Here is a 17,452-nt window from a genome sequence, read left to right on the forward strand (position 1 = left end):
AAACAGGCAGCATAATCCACAGGAGAGATGATATGTCTTATTGGATGTTATATTTCCAGCACAAGCATAGAACATAATACATGATTAATGGATGTTTAAATAAATGCTTGACTAGACAAAGCTAAAAGAATTTCCAAGCAGTAATAAAAATTTTAGGGCTTCCCTGGTGGTGCAGTGGTTAAGAATCCGCCTGCCAATGCAGGGGACACAGGTTCAAGCCCTGGTCTGGGAAGATCCCACATGCCGCAGAGCAACTAAGCCCGTGCGCCACAACTACTAAGCCTGCGCTCTAGAGCCTGCGAGCCACAACTACTGAGCCTGCATGCCACAACTACTGAAGCCTGGGCGCCTAGGGCCCATGCTCCGCAACAAGAGAAGCCACTGCAATGAGAAGCCCATGCACCGCAACGAAGAGTAGCCCCCGATAACTGCAACTAGAGAAAGCCTGCACGCAGCAACAAAGACCCAATGCAGCCATAAATTAATTAATTAATTAAAATATTTTTTAAAAAAATTTTAAAGTGACAGATGCACTAAACTTAACCTTACTGACACACAACAAAAGACAAATAATCCAATTAAAAATGACCAAAGAACTTGAATAGACATTTCTCCAACGAAGATAAATAAATGGCCAATAAACACATGAAAAGATGAACATTCTGTCATTAGGAAAATGCAATTCAAAACCACAAAAAAGAACAACAACAACAAAAACACTTCACATTTGCTAGAATGGCTATAATAAAAAAAAAAAAAATCTTGGTCAGAAAGTGGAGCTATTTGAATCTTCCATCACTGCTAGTGGGACTGCAGAATGGTGCAGCCACTTTGAAAAACAGTTTAGGACTTCTCTGGTGGTGCAGTGGTCAGGAATCCACCTGCCAATGCAGGGGACACGGGTTCGAGCCCTGGTCCTGGGAGTTCCCACATCCACATGCCGCGGAGCAACTAAGCCCATGCGCCACAACTACTGAGCCTGTGCTCTAGAGCCCACAAGCCACAACTACTGAGACCACGTGCCACAACTACTGAAGCCCATGCACACGTGCTCCGCAACAAGAGAAGCCACTGCAACAAGAAGCTCGCGCACCGCAACAAAGAACAGTCCCTGCTCGCTGCAACTAGAGAAAGCCCACACACAGCAACGAAGACCCAACACAGCTAGAAATAAAATATAAATAAATAAATTTGTATTAAAAAAAAGAAAAACAGTTCAGTAGTTCCTTAACATGTTTAGCACAGTTATCATATGACCCAGTAATTTCACTCCTAGATATAAACCCAAGAGCGATATAAAAATTTGTATACAAATGTTCATAACGGCATGATTCATAATAGCCAAATAGTGGAAACACCCCAAAAGCCCTCCAACTGATGAATGGATAAACAAAACTTTCTATACCCATACAATGGAATATTATGTCAGCCATAAAAAGGGATGGAAGTATTAATACGTGTTACAACAACAATGAACCCTGAAGACATGCCAAGTTGAGGCAGCCAGACACAATTCCTTATATCATCCAATTCCATTGTATTTGAAATCCCCAGCATAGGCAAACTCATAGAAACTGAAAGTAGATTACTGGCTGCCAGGAACAAGGGCATAAAGAAGTGATCAGTAAGGGTTTCTTTTCAGGGTCATAAAAACGTTCTAAAGTTACATAGTGTTGCAGAATTCTGTGAATGTACTAAAACTCACTGAATTGTTACTCTAAAAGGGTGAATTTTATGGTACATGAATTATATTTCATTAAAGCTGTTATTTTAAAAATCACTTATGCAAACTACTATAGTCTTATTAACTATTTTACAGTCACTTTCATCAAAAGCAATAACACAATACATCGAAAACCCAGGAGGTTAAATAACTGGGGTTAAGAATATAGATTTAGAATTACTTAAATGAATAGTCAATATTATTATTCTTTATATTACTAATATTACCTCTAGCAGGGATACTGTGTCAGGACCACGTCCCTGGCCCTTGAGGTTCCTACAATTTTACAGCACATTATAGGTGGCTGATAAAAATGATCATGTTTATGTTTCCTTAATGAGCATATATATTAACTTCTGAAAAGTGTGTTGAAGATGAAAATATTTAAAGTCAGTATCTTGTCGTTTCATCTGTTTGTTTGCTAAAATTAAAACACACATATTAACAAAACCCCCTGTGGCTTATGCATTTGAAGGTATTCCAAGGATAGCTTTAAAATGGGTAGGTGTGATATTTACAAAGCCCAGATCACCTTCTCTCCTTACTCCACCTACCCTCCATGGACATTTTCTGTTATTAAATGAACAAATCAATTCCTGGATCTTTCATTCAGTAGCACAGCTCCCCCGACTAGATCCCCAGGCAGCACTACAGCAGTGTCTCTAGGATTCTATCATCAAAAAGAACCAATGGCATCCCTGTAGGTCTAGGTTTTCCCCAGATAAAGTTTTCCTTACAGGTGTTAATAACACTCTTTTACTGCCAGATTTATTTTTGTTTTTGTTTTTTTGGATAAAGTAAAAATAACATACAAAGAGTATTCATAATTTTTATGAATTTTTACCATTTTCTTGATTTTTAGTTCCTTCTGAGATAGTGAGTGTGGGACTCAGTGAATGCTCCTCTTATGCTGATCTCATTATTGTAGACCTGAAAGATGGTCCTTCTACCTGGTCTGTAGACATAATTCAGGTCATATCAGTAGGTGTTTTCTGGTTTTTAAGAAAATACTTTGTCTCTTTGAAGACCTCTAGACTAGGTGATACTTTAGGCCACTTAGGTACATCTATTACAAGTGAGAAACGAGACATAAAAAACGATGAAAGTACTACAGTTCGTGACATCTTGAACGACAAGATAGCAAGATGCAAATTTAAAGAATTCCATTCCTAGAATTCTAAGACCCTTTTTACTTCTGAAAGTCTATTCCAATGTAATGATGTTGACAGATGATGAATATAACATTTTAAGTTAATAAAGTGAAAGGTAAGAGAGAGATAAATTGTTGTATTGTCATTATTGCTATTATTATTACTATTACTAATAACTTAAGGACACTGTTGCTAAAACCACGGAGTTGGCTTTTAAGGAAATAACAGGTGGTTATTTTAGCTTCGGTTTAGATAATAAAGACATACATTCACATTTGCAAAGTGCTTTGAAAACGGGAAGTGCTCTGGGAGCATAAAATGACATGTTATGAACTGAATGTATCCAAAATTTATATGCTGAAGCCTGAACCCCCAATACACCAGACTATGAGACAGAGCCTTTAAGGAGGTGATTAAATTAAAATGAGTTTACAATGGTCCCTAATCCAACCTGACCGACGTCTTTATAAGAAGAGGAAATTTGGACTCACAAAAGATATACCAAGGATATGTGGTCTCAGAGGAAAGGCCATGTGAGGACACAGGGAGACGCCAAGTGAGAGGCCACCACCAAAGAAACAAAACCTGCCAACACCTTGATCTTGGACTTCAGGCTCCTAGAATGTAAGAAAAGAAATTTCTGTCATTTAACCCACCCTTTGGTATTTTGTTATCACAGCCCAAGTAGACTATACAGGGCACTTAGTGGAATTCCACACAGGGGAAATACTAGGAGGCATAAATCAGCACTGAATAGTGAGGGGATAAAATGTAAGGCAAGAACTCCAACAGAATAGACTAAAGAAGTGCGAAGGGGTCTTGTACTAAAAGGATTTTAATCCTGCGCTTGGGATCCTTAATTTCTCATATACAGAACCTAAAGCCGGGCAGAAGCAAGAAGAACTAAGTACAATCCTGCAGCCTGTGAAACAAAAACCACATTCACAGAAAGACAGACAAGATGAAAAGGCAGAGGGCTATGTGCCAGATGAAGGAACAAGATAAAACCCCAGAAAAACAACTAAATGAAGTGGAGATAGGCAACCTTCCAGAAAAAGAATTCAGAATAGTGATAGGGAAAATGATCCAGGACCTCGGAAAAAGAATGGAGGCAAAGATTGAGAAGATGCAAGAAATGTTTAACAAAGACCTAGAAGAATTAAAGAACAAACAAACAGAGATGAACCATACATTAACTGAAATGAAAACTACACTAGAAGGAATCAATAGCAGAATAACTGAGGCAGAAGAACGGATAAGTGACCTGGAAGACAGAATGGTGGAATTCACTGCTGCGGAACAGAATAAAGAAAAAAGGATGAAAAGAAATGAAGACAGCCTAAGAGATCTCTGGGTCAGCATTAAACGCAACAACATTTGTATTATAGGGGTCCCAGAAGGAGAAGAGAGAGAGAAAGGACCCGAGAAAATATTTGAAGAGCTTATAGTAGAAAACGTCCCTAACATGGGAAAGGAAATAGCCACCCAAGTCCAGGAGGCGCAGAGAGTCCCATACAGGATAAACCCAAGGAGAAACACTCTGAGAAACACAGTAATCAAATTGGCAAAAATTAAAGACAAAGAAAAATTACTGAAAGCAGCAAGGGAAAAACGACAAATAACATACAAGGGAAGTCCCATAAGGTTAACACCGGATTTCTCAGCAGAAACTCTACAAGCCAGAAGGGAGTGGCATGATAGATTTAAAGTGATGAAAGGAAAGAACCTACAACCAAGGTTACTCTACCCGGCAAGGATCTCATTCAAATTCGATGGAGAAATCAAAATCTTTACAGACAAGCAAAAGCTAAGAGAATTCAGCACCACCAAACCAGCTCTACAACAAAGGCTAAAGGAACATCTCTAGGTGGGAAACACAAGAGAAGAAAAGGACCTACAAAGACAAAACCAAAACAATTAAGAAAATGGTCATAGGAACATACATATCGATAATTACCTTAAACGTGAATGGATTAAATGCTCCAACCAAAAGACACAGGCTTGCTGAATGGATACAAAAACAAGACCCATATATATGCTGTCTACAAGAGACCCACTTCAGATCTATGGACAGATACAAACTGAAAGTGAGGGGATGGAAAAAAATATTGCATGCACATGGAAATCAAAAGAAAGCTGGAGTAGCTATACTCATATCAGATAAAATAGATTTTAAAATAAAGAATGTTACAAGAGACAAGGAAGGACACTACGTAATGATCAAGGGATCAATCCAAGAAGAAGATATAACAATTATAAATATATATGCACCCAACATAGGAGCACCTCAATACATAAGGCAACTGCTAACAGCTCTAAAAGAGAAATTTGACAGAAAATTGACAATAATAGTGGGGGATTTTAACACCTCACTTACACCAATGGACAGATCATCCAAAATGAAAATAAATAAGGAAACAGAAGCTTTAAATGATACAATAGACCAGATAAATTTAATTGGTATTTATAGGACATTCCATCCAAAAACAGCAGATTACACTTTCTTCTCAAGTGTGCACGGAACATTCTCCAGGATAGATCACATCTTGGGTCACAAATCAAGCCTCAGTAAATTCAAGAAAATTGAAATCATATCAAGCATCTTTTCTGACCACCATGCTATGAGATTAGAAATGAATTACAAGGAAAAAAACGTAAAAAAAACAAACACATGGAGGCTAAACAATACGTTACTAAATAACCAAGAGATCTCTGAGAAAATCAAAGAGGAAATCAAAAAATACCTAGAGACAAATGACAATGAAAACACGATGATCCAAAACCTACGGGATGCAGCAAAAGCAGTTCTAACAGGGAAGTTTAGAGCTATACAAGCCTACCTCAAGAAACAAGAAAAATCTCAAATAAACAATCTAACCTTACACCTGAAGGAACTAGGGAAATTAAAACAAACAAAACCCAAAGTTAGCAGAAGGAAAGAAATCATGAAGATCAGAGCAGAAATAAATGAAATAGAAACAAAGAAAACAATACCAAAGATCAATAAAACTAAAAGCTGGTTCTTTGAGAAGATAAACAAAATTGATAAACCATTAGCCAGACTCATCAAGAAAATGATGGAGAGGACTCCAATAAAACTAGAAATGAAAAAGGAGAAGTTACAACAGACACCACAGAAATACAAAGCATCCTAAGAGACCACTACAAGCAACTCTATGCCAATAAAATGAACCTGGAAAAAATCAAAACAATGAGGTATCACCTCACACCAGTTAGATTGGCCATCATCAGAAAATCTACAAACAACAAATGCTGGAGAGGGTGTGGAGAAAAGGGAACCCTCTTGCACTGTTGGTGGGAATTTAAATGGATACAGCCACTATGGAGAACAGTATGGAGGTTCCTTAAAAAACCTAAAATAGAATTACCATATGATCCAGCAATCCCACTACTGGGCATATACCCAGAGAAAACCATAATGCAAAAAGACACATGCACCCCAATGTTCATTGCAGCTCTATTTACAATAACCAGGTCATGGAAGACACCTAAATGCCCATTGACAGATGAGTGGATAAAGAAGATGTGGTACATATATACAATGGAATATTACTCAGCCATAAAAAGGAATGAAATTGGGTCATTTGTTGAGACGTGGATGGATCTAGAGACTGTCATACAGAGTGAAGTAAGTCAGAAAGAGAAAAACAAATATCGTATATTAACACATATATGTGGAAACTAGAAAAATGGTACAGATGAACCAGTTTGCAGGGCAGAAACTGAGACACAGATGTAGAGAACAGACGTATGGGCACCAAGGGGGGAAAGTGGCGGGGGGTGGGGATGGTGGTGTGATGAATTGGGCGATTGGGATTGACATGTATACACTGATGTGTGTAAAATTGATGACTAAGAAGAACCTGCTGTATAAGAAAATAAATAAAATTCAATAATTCAAAAAAAAAAATAAGAACCTAAAGCTGTTGAAGGGAGAGTTCTAGGTTGCTTTGGTTGTTTTTTTTTTTAATTGCTTACTGTTTTTGTTACAAGAACTGAGCTCATGTTCAAGAAATGTAGCAAAATGTAAAGTATAGGGACTTCCCTGGTGGTCCACTGATTAAGACTCCACGCACGGTTTTGATCTCTAGTCAGGGAACTAAGATCCCATATGCCGAGTGGCCAAAAAAAAAAAAAAAAAAAAAGCAATGTAAAGTATTATAAAAAAAAGATACATCCACTAAAAGTTTCACCATCTAGAAGAAACCATTTTGATAAATATATTCTTTAAAAATCAATGAGCTTAATCCAAAGAGTAATAATAAACTCAGATTTGCATGTTACATCAAATGCTGCTGTATGAGCTATGGTTGTGAGTGTAACACGAAGCAAGGGAGAAGAAAAGACTGCAGAAAACAGGTCAGTTTGGAAGTAAGAAATATTGAAAGCCCCAAAACGGCAGCAATTGTAGGGATAAAGAGGAGAGAGAAGAATAAGGACATATTTTGGTAAAATTTTCAGGCCATACGGATGCATGGGAGGAAGGAAAAACATCTAGAATACTCCTAAGATTTTCAGCTTGGTAGAGTGGATGGACTGATGTCATTAAGAGAGATGGAAACTGGGGATGCAGAAAAAGAAGCAAGGAGAGAGTACATGATAAGTTCAGTTTAAGATGAGATTTATTTCCAAATGGCAATTGTGCATGTTGGGAAAAAAAAAATCACTGTGAAAAGTGAGCCTAATTAAATTTGACTGTGGAAGTTAAGAGTTTTGCAGAATTCACATTCCAAAATTTTACTGATTTCTCATGATAATTTAACTCTGTGCTGCAAAATAATAAACAAAACAGAGAGGTAACTGGCATTTTATTAGGTTAAATGTAAAATGGTTTTATTACATTTTCAACTCTCCAAATTGACTAATAGGTCTGTGATGAAATCAGGATACACAAAATCAAAATCAAAACATATCAAAACTATTTTCTCCCTAGCAGTCAAGTATTTATTTGCACAGAAGACAGATTTGATCAAGAATGTCCAGCCAGGGCTTCCCTGGTGGCGCAGTGGTTAAGAATCCACCTGCCAATGCAGGGGACATGGGTTCAAGCCCTGGTCTGGGAAGATCCCACATGCCGCGGAGCAGCTGGGCCCATGAGCCACAATTACTGAGCCTGCGTGTCTGGAGCCTGTGCTCCGCGACAAGAGAGGCCGTGATAGTGAGAGGCCCGTGCACCGCGATGAAGAGTGGCCCCCACTTGCCACAACTGGAGAAAGCCCTCGCACAGAAACGAAGACCCAACACAGCCATAAATAAATAAATAAATAAATGAATGAATGAATGAATGAATGAATGAATGTCCAGCCAAATCTTTAAAATAATTAGGAATTCAAAAGCCTACTAACTAGAAATTTCTCTAGTCAAAGAAATAACCATAGTTGTAAAATAGCTGACAAGCCATTTATTAAAACAGCAGTCGACTAATGCTTCTCCTTGTTTCAAGGTTACATTATAAATCAACTTAGAGGGGCAAAAACCTTGTAGGAGAACTGTAGGAGGATGAGAACAATTTAAACTATAAAAAAGTCCTAAAGTGCATATCTTACTTACAGAAAGAATGAGGTTTAAAAGAATAATAATTAACACACCTGGCATCCAGCAAGTTTCAATTGCGAAGATCATAAGAATTGATTTATAATGTTCCCATGTGACTAATGAAAGTAAATTGGTGACCATATTGTTCTAAATGATTGCATTAGAGAACATTATTTTAGAGAAGCCCACGTTAATAATAAAATCATTATCGCCAAAGACAAAACAATAATTTTCAGAATCAACATTTTAGATTTTTACTCATATTTTACTGTTATTAACTATCTTTCAAAGTAATTAAAAAGAAAACTCTAAAGAAGCATCAGTTCTGCTCTTCATTTTATTTTCCCCTTGGAAGAAAGAGAGATTCAAAACCTTCCTGATGTCAGCACTTAGAAAGGTTAATTATTCATACAGAACAATGAAGAGCAAGCACTAGATTTAATTGGACACATGCTTCTCATATTTAAAGATAGGGGAGTAGATAATGATGTTTCCTTTTGTGTCCTTCCAAAAGAAATATGAGGAATTGATAATGTCTCACATAAGTCTTAAAGGAAGAAAATGTAGAGCATGTTATTTTGTAAATCACTCATTCATTAAGGAAAAAGCTCACAAGAAATGTGATCTCGGGCTTCCCTGGTGGCACAGTGGTTGAGAATCTGCCTGCCAATGCAGGGGACACGGGTTCGAGCCCTGGTCTGGGAAGATCCCACATGCCGCGGAGCAACTAAGCCCGTGAGCCACAACTACTGAGCCTGCGCGTCTGGAGCCTGTGCTCCGCAACAAGAGAGGCCGCGATAGTGAGAGGCCTGTGCACCGCGATGAGGAGTGGCCCCCGCTTGCCGCAACTGGAGAAAGACCTCGTGCAGAAACAAAGACCCAACACAGCCAAAAATAAATAATAAATAAAATAAATAAATGTAAAATTATTAAAAAAAAAAAGGAATGTGGTCTCAATAAAATGTTACCCTTTCAGGATGATTAAATATGGTCAAATTTAAATATCTTATCTTAGGAACCAGTAAATTTGACATTCTTAACCTCTAGAGACTAGGAGAAAATTTACATGTCTATATATATAAAGTTATACTGGATACAGGGACTTCCTGGTCAAGGAAATAGGTGAAAAAAAAGAAAAAAAAAAGAACTGGGTCACAGAGCATTCCATCAGTGAATTTTGGTCCAGACTTGTATGGAAATGGTGACAGTAATACACTTTTGCTCAAAGCAAATAAACTACACTGTAAACTGCACGAAGAAAAAGAAACTAAATCTCTTTGTTTACTTCTGTATCCCCTGTACCCACTGTAGTATCTAGCACATAAGAGGAAGGTATGATGAAAGAATGAACTTTGGAAAGGTCAATTCTAGGACATGTATTGACAAGAAGTAACAGGTATCCTTAGAGAAAAACTCATTCATTCATTCATCAAATTCTTTTTTAAATACAAATCCTTTATTGAAGTATTAGATACAAAAAATGTGTACATAAATCATAAAGGCACTCACATCCCATTTCCCCTTCCAGACATTATTCATGGGCCCTCAAAAGATAACCACCCTGCTGACCTCTAACACAATTTGTATTGTTGATTTTATCTGGGAAGTTTCCAGTTTGGGGCTATTATAAATAGTGCTGCTATGAATATTCATGTCTTTTGGACATGCTGCTAAGAATATTCTATGAATATTCTTATGTCTCAGTTCTTCTGTGTATACTTAGAATTGTTCATTCTTTGGATATGCATATGATGAACTTTAAGAGATATTTTCAGTTTTCCAAAGTGAGAGAAAATTCCTCTAAAGAGTTTTCTTAACTGATGGATAGGGAATCCTTTATCGGGTGTGTGTGTGTGTGTGTGTGTGTGTGTGTGTGTGTGTGTGTGTGTGTGTGTGTGTGTGTGTGTGTGTGTGTGTGTGTGTGTGTGTGTGTGTGTGTGTGTGTGTGTGTGTGTGTGTGTGTGTGTGTGTTTATATTTATGGCAAATATCTTAATATCTTCTCCTACTTAGTGTCTTTGATTTTCACTCTCAATGGCATTTTGATGAACAGAAGGTCTTAATTTTAATGTACTTCAATGATCATTTATCACATTTTTGTTGGGTACTTACTAACTGATACCAGAAATAGTGTTGGAGCTGAGAAGAAACGATAAATAAGTAAGAAAAAAAAAATTTTTTTTTTCTACAAGCAGTTCATAATCTCAGGGATAAACAGGAAAGTTAACCTAAACAAACAGACTTGGATAGTATACAAATTAATGCTGCACAGGGCTTAGAAATTAAATAATGTGACCCATAAATACACTTACAATTTTTCAAAAACTACAACGTAAGACCAGTTGTGAAAGGAAAATTGTGTAAATAAAACTAATGGTTGTGAATGCTGTCAATGATGCAGAGCAAACAGCAATTCTTTCACTGTGGCTGCAGATTAGGTTCCATAGCATGTTCATGGAATGAGCGGAATTTCATCAGAGTTAAAATTGTGGGAAGCTGACTTAGAAAATAATAAACTGACCTGGAGATAGAAGGTTATAATACGAGTTGAGTGAATGTCCCTTGTTCCACATTTCCTTCCAGCTGCCTCTCCATTTTTTCACTCCTTTTAGAGCAAACTCTTCAAAAGAGTTTAGCATCCTCTCCTCTCCACTTATACTTCTGTTTTCTATTAAATCCCTCTCAATCATTTTTTTTTTTAAAGGAGGCAACACTTCTTTATTTATTTTTGGCTGCACTGGGTCTTCATTGCGGTGCACGGGCTTCTCACTGTGGTGGCTTCTCTTGTTGCTGCATGCGGGCTCTAGGTGCGCGGGCTTCAGTAGTTGAAGCTCAAGGGCTCAGTAGTTGTGGCTCGTGGGCTCTAGAGCACAGGCTCAGTAGTTGTAGTGCATGGGCTTAGTTGCTCTGTGGCATGTGAGATCTTCCCGGACCAGGGCTCGAACCCATGTCCCCTGCATTGGCAGGCAGATTCTTAACCACTGTACCACCAAGGAAGTCCTGAGCATTCTTTTTTTTTTTTAAATGTTTATTTATAATCATCATTCTTTTTTTTTTTTTTTTTTTGGCCATGCCACAGCCACACAGGTTGCTGGAGTTCCCTGACCAGGGATTGAACTTGTGCCCTCGGCAGTGAAAGCACAGAGTCCTAACCACTGGACCACCAGGGAATTCCCGGCATTACAAGCATTCTGTGACATTGATAGAAAATTAAATGATATAAAATTGCATGGAACTCAAAGATCTTTGAAATGTGCTCTCAACCAGCTTGTATACAATAATTTGGAGTTGAAAGAGCATAACATTATAAAAAAATTACAGCTTACAACAGGTCTTGTAACAGGGTGATTAAGATTTAGCAAGACATTTTCAGTTGCAGCAGTGACTAGGATTGAAGGAATGACAGGTACGAATTATATGGATAATCCTAATAGTTTGATTCTGAGGGAAAATTGAATGAAAATTGAATGAATTCTTCAATGCAAGTCTATGGGGTCAGGACAATAGGACAACATCTGAGGCAGAGACCATTCTTCACGTTCGAGCCCAGAGAAACACGCCAATTTTTCTACTTCACTCAAAAGTCCATTATACAAATGGTCTAGTGGCTGACAAGAATCAAACTAGTTTAAATTCTAAGAGAGGCTCCAGCTAGAACATCTATCTGACACTTTTATAAAAAAAAAAAAAAAATTATAATAAAATGCATCTAATCCTTAAAAATGAGGGTTCTGAATTCACATACACAACAGATTATGTTAACATTCAAACTGAAATTCTTTTGGCATTTATTTTATATGCTAATGTTCTTAAATTACTCATTGATAAGTATATTCAAAGTTATCTAAATGAGTTTATTTTGGCTCTGTGGTAGATAGCCTTCCAATATGGCTGCCAACAATTCTTTCCATCCTTTTAAGCTTAAGCCACTCCTCTCATCAAGAATAGATTCTAGGAACTTCCCTGGTGGCGCAGTGGTTAAGAATCTGCCTGCCAGTGCAGGGGACACGGGGGTTCGATCCCTGATTTGGGAGGAGCAACTAAGCCCGTGCACCACAACTACTAAGCCTGCGCTCTAAAGCCCATGAGCCACAACTACTGAGCCTGTGTGCTGCAACTACTGAAGCCCACGTGCTCTAGGGCCCGCGTGCCGCAACAAGAGAAGCCACCGCAATGAGAAGCCCACGCAAAGCAATGAAGAGTAGCCCCAGCTCACCACAACTAGAGAAAGCCCACACACAGCAATGAAGACCCAATGCAGTCAAAAATAAATAAATAAATAAATAAATAAATAAATAATTTTAAAATAGTGTAATCAACATATTTTTTTTAAAAAAAAGAATAAATTCTATTTCCTCTCTGCTTGAATATGGGCTGTACTGTGACTTGCTTCTAACCATAGAATACTGTGGAAGAGATAATCTAGGACTTCTGAGCCCAGGCTTTGAGAGATTTTCTTTTACCCTCTTGGAGCCAGCTCCTAATAATAAGGAAGCTCAGACTAAACTACTGAATGAAGAGCAGAATGAATGCCTTCAGCCTATGCATTGTGTAACAGAAAACTGCCCAGCTGAGCTCACTGCACCCTCAGGATCATAAAAAAAGCATAAATTGTTGTTGTTTTAGGCCACTAAGTTGGATTTTTTTTTAAATTTATTTTTAATTTATTTATTTTTGGCTGTGTTGAGTCTTCGTTGCTGCACGCGGGCTCTCTCTAGTTGGGGCGAATTGGGGCTACTCTTTGTTGTGGTGAGTGGGCTTCTCATTGGGGTGGCTTTTCTTGTTGTGGAGCACGGGCTCTAGGCATGCAGGCTTCAGTAGTTTTGGCATGTGGGCTCAATAGTTGTGGCTCACAGGTTCTAGAGCACAGGCTCAGTAGTTGTGGCACATGTGCTTAGTTGCTCTGTGGCATGTGGGATCTTCCCAGACCAGGGCTCGAACCTGCGTCCCCTATATTAGCAGGCGGATTCTTAACCACTGTGCCACCAGGGAAGCCCTAAGTTGGAATTTTTTTTTACTCAGAAACTGATAGAGGGTTTAACTTTTTCATGGTAACCAATGAATAACTGGCCACTTAATCTTTATGTCTGGACATCTAACACAAAACCATATAAAGTTTATTTCAGAGAAGGGCATTTTTGAGGTAATGTATTATTTTGATTTAACTATAAACACAGAAAAGTTGCAAGAATAGAACAAGAAACTGCCATATACCCTTTATATTTTGTCATCCATGTTCTATTATTCTCTCTCTCCCTCTCTTCCTGTCTCTGTCTCTTTCTCTTTCCTTCTCTGTCATTTTTCCTTTGCCATTTGAAATTAAGTTAGAAATATATCCCTTTATCCTTGAATATTTTAGTTGATATTTCTAAGAACAAGGATATTTACTTGCAAAAACACTGCAGTTATCAAATTTAACTCTGATAAAACTATTATCTGATCCATAATCTCTAATTCAAATTCTGTCCATTTTCCCAGTAATGTTCTTTATTCCCTTGCCCCTGGGTTAAGGATCCAATCCAGGATCATGTTTTACATTACACGACAACTGTCATGACCTTCTGGTTTCCCTTAACATAGAAAAGTTTCTTAGCCTTTCTTTGTGTCTCTTGACCTTGACATTTTTGAGGAATACAGGCAGGTTATTTTGTAAGATGTCTTTCAAACTGGGTTTGTCTGTTGTTTCCTTATGATTAGATTCATATTGTGCATCATTAGTAGAAATATAACCATTGTGATGCTGTGGTCTTACCATGCATTACATCAAAAGGCATACAATGTTGTTTTTTCCAGGATAAGGTTATCTTTGAGCATTTGATTAAAAGGTGGTGTCTGCTACATTTCTCAACTGGAAAGTCATTGCTCTCCCTTTGTCATTCATAAGTAATTTGTGGGGAAATACTTGGAAATTATGTATATACCCTGTTCATCAAACTTTCACTCAGTAGATTTAGCATATACGCATAAGAAGAGGAGCATTTTGTACATACATATAATAATAATTAACTATTAAGACACTTCTTGAAGCAGAATATCAATTGTATTCTAACTGTAAACAAATCAGAAAGGTATGGCTTTACTTTTCTGTGAAATATTTTTACTTAATATACAGTGGGAAATGTGCTTTACAAAATCACTCAGAGTTACCCAACCCTACTAAAAAGGGCATTTAATTTTTCAGCATATTTTCTAATCCATTTAACAACCAAAAAAAAACAAACACAAAAACAAAAAAAAATGACCATGTAAAAAGCAAGGGAATGTTAGAATACTGTATATTATATACATAGTTTGAATTGAATATACAACAAAACTTAAAAGATGACTCAACTTTATAGTGACTTGGAGAATATGCAGATTTTGTAGTCAACTAACATTTATTGAATGTCTACTACTGAATGTCTACTACCTGCTTAGCATTGTGATACATAAACATATTCATACCCAGCATCTTATTTTACCATCCTAAATTTACAGGGTAGTTGCATTATACCTTTTTCACATAAGACAACCTTTAAGAGATTTATTTACATAACAAATAATTACTATCATGTGCCAGGTACTGTATTAAGCATTGTGATTACAATATGGAATACAAAGATATGTTTTCTCTTACAATCTTGGCAAGACAGACATGTAAACAGCCAATTATAAGATGCTGTGCCCAATGTTTAATAAATGGTATGACTGACGTCTGTGCAGTGTGTGAAGAGAGAGCATATAAACCAGTCTTGGGGTGTTAGGGGAGAATGAGGATGAAAATTTATATTTAGGCTGAGAATTGAAAGATGTAGAGTTGTGGGTTGGTGGTAGTGGAGGGAGGCCCCAAATATTCCAGAGAACATTTTCAAAGGTCCTGAGGCTATGCAGGCATTTTCATTAAAATTGGAATGTTGAAAGCCAGGGGAGATGGCAAGCAATGAGGCCAGCTGAAGTAAACAGGGTAAGCAAAGTAAAAGTACCTGGAAGGCCACACTCTTTCCACCCACAGCTTGGTTAACTTCACTCAAATATTGCTCCTATCATTTGCAGAAGCTTTTGACATAGTGTACATTGATTACAGTTTGTTCATTTCAGGATCAAAGGATGGAGAGGTTTCTGCCACATCCAGGATGGTATAAATCATTAAAATGCTGAAATCACTTTTGTCAGTTTATTCTGGCCTTGGCCAGAAGTCACTAATCTACCTGAAACGTCAACTATGATGGTAATTTGGTCTGAGAATAAATAATAGGTTTAATTAATACAGACAGGTATTAGGTAATGAGAAGCACCCTTCCTAGGTCTGCAACATGTCAAGCAGTTTATTTGTGAATCAAAATGAAGCAAGAAAATTGTTATAACAGAAAAAATGCATCCTAAAATCATTCTTTTAGGTGTTCTTTTTTTGTCCTTGCTGTGCGGCATGTGGGATCGTAGTTCCCTGAGCAGGGATTGAACCCCATGGCCGTGCAGTGGAAGCATGGAGTCTTAAACAAAGGACCACCAGGGAAGTCCTTAGGTGTTTTTTTTTTTTTTTTTTTTTTGCATTGTAAGTGCATACTTCTTTTTTTAAACATCTTTATTGGAGTATAATTGCTTTACAATGGTGGGTTAGTTTCTGCTTTATAACAAAGTGAATCAGGTATACATATACATATATCCCCATATCTCCTCCCTCTTGCGTCTCCCTCCCATCCTCCCTATCCCACCCTTCTAGGTGGTCACAAAGCACACAGCTGATCTGCCTGTGCTATGTCGCTGTTTCCCACTAGCTATTTATTTTACATTCTGTAGTGTATATATACGTCCATGCCACTCTCTCACTTTGTCCCAGCTTACCCTTCCCCCTGCCTGTGTCCTCAAGTCCATTGTCTACATCTGTGTCTTTATTCCTGTCCTGCCACTAGGTTTTTCAGAACCTTTTTTTTTTTTTTCCAGATTCCATATATATGTGTTAGCATACGGTATTTGTCTTTCTCTTTCTGACTTACTTCACTCTGTATGACAGACTCTTGGTCTATCCACCTCACTACAAATAACTCAATTTCATTTCTTTTTATGGCTGAGTAATATTCCATTGTATATATGTGCCACATCTTCTTTATCCACTCATCTGTTGATGGACATTAAGGTTGCTTCCATGTCCTGGCTATTGTAAATAGAGCTGCAAAGAACACTGTGGTGCATGACTCTTTTTGAATGATGGTTTTCTCAGGGTATATGCCCAGTATTGGGATTACTGGGTCGTATGATAGTTCTATTTTTAGTTTTTTAAGAAACCTGCATACTGTTCTCCATAATGGCTGTATCAATTTACATTCCCACCAACAGTGCAAGAGGGTTCCCTTTTCTCCACGCCCTCTCCAGCATTTATTCTTTGTAGATTTCTTGATGATGGCCATTCTGACTGGTGTGAGGTGATACCTCACTGTAGTTTTGGTTTGCATTTCTCTAATGATTAGTGATGTTGAGCATCCTTTCATGTGTTTGTTGGCAATTTGTATATCTTCTTTGGAGAAATGTCTATTTAGGTCTTCTGCCCATTTTTGGATTGGGTTGTTTGTTTTTGTGATATTGAGCTGCAAGAGTGATTAATTTTGGAGATTATCCTTTGTCGGTTGCTTCATTGGCAAATATTTTCTCCCATTCTGAGGGTTGTCTTTTCAACTTGTTTATGGTTTCCTTTGCTGTGCAAAAGCTTTTAAGTTTCATTAGGTCCCATTTGTTTATTTTTGTTTGTACTTCCATTTCTCTAGGAGGTGGGTCAAAAAGGATCTTGCTGTGATTTATCATAGTGTTCTGCCTATGTTTTCCTCTAAGAGTTTTATAGTGTCTGGCCTTACATTTAGGTCTTTAATCCATTTTGAGTTTATTTTCGTGTATGGTGTTAGGGAGTGTTCTCATTTCATTCTTTTACATGTAGCTGTCCAGTTTACCCAGGACCACTTATTGAATAGGCTGTCCTTCCTCCATTGTATATTCTTGCCTCCTTTATCAAAAATAAGGTGACCATATGTGCATGGGTTTAACTCCGGGCTTTC

This window comes from Balaenoptera musculus, chromosome 21 (assembly GCF_009873245.2).
Source record: "Balaenoptera musculus isolate JJ_BM4_2016_0621 chromosome 21, mBalMus1.pri.v3, whole genome shotgun sequence".
NCBI lineage: Eukaryota > Metazoa > Chordata > Mammalia > Artiodactyla > Balaenopteridae > Balaenoptera > Balaenoptera musculus.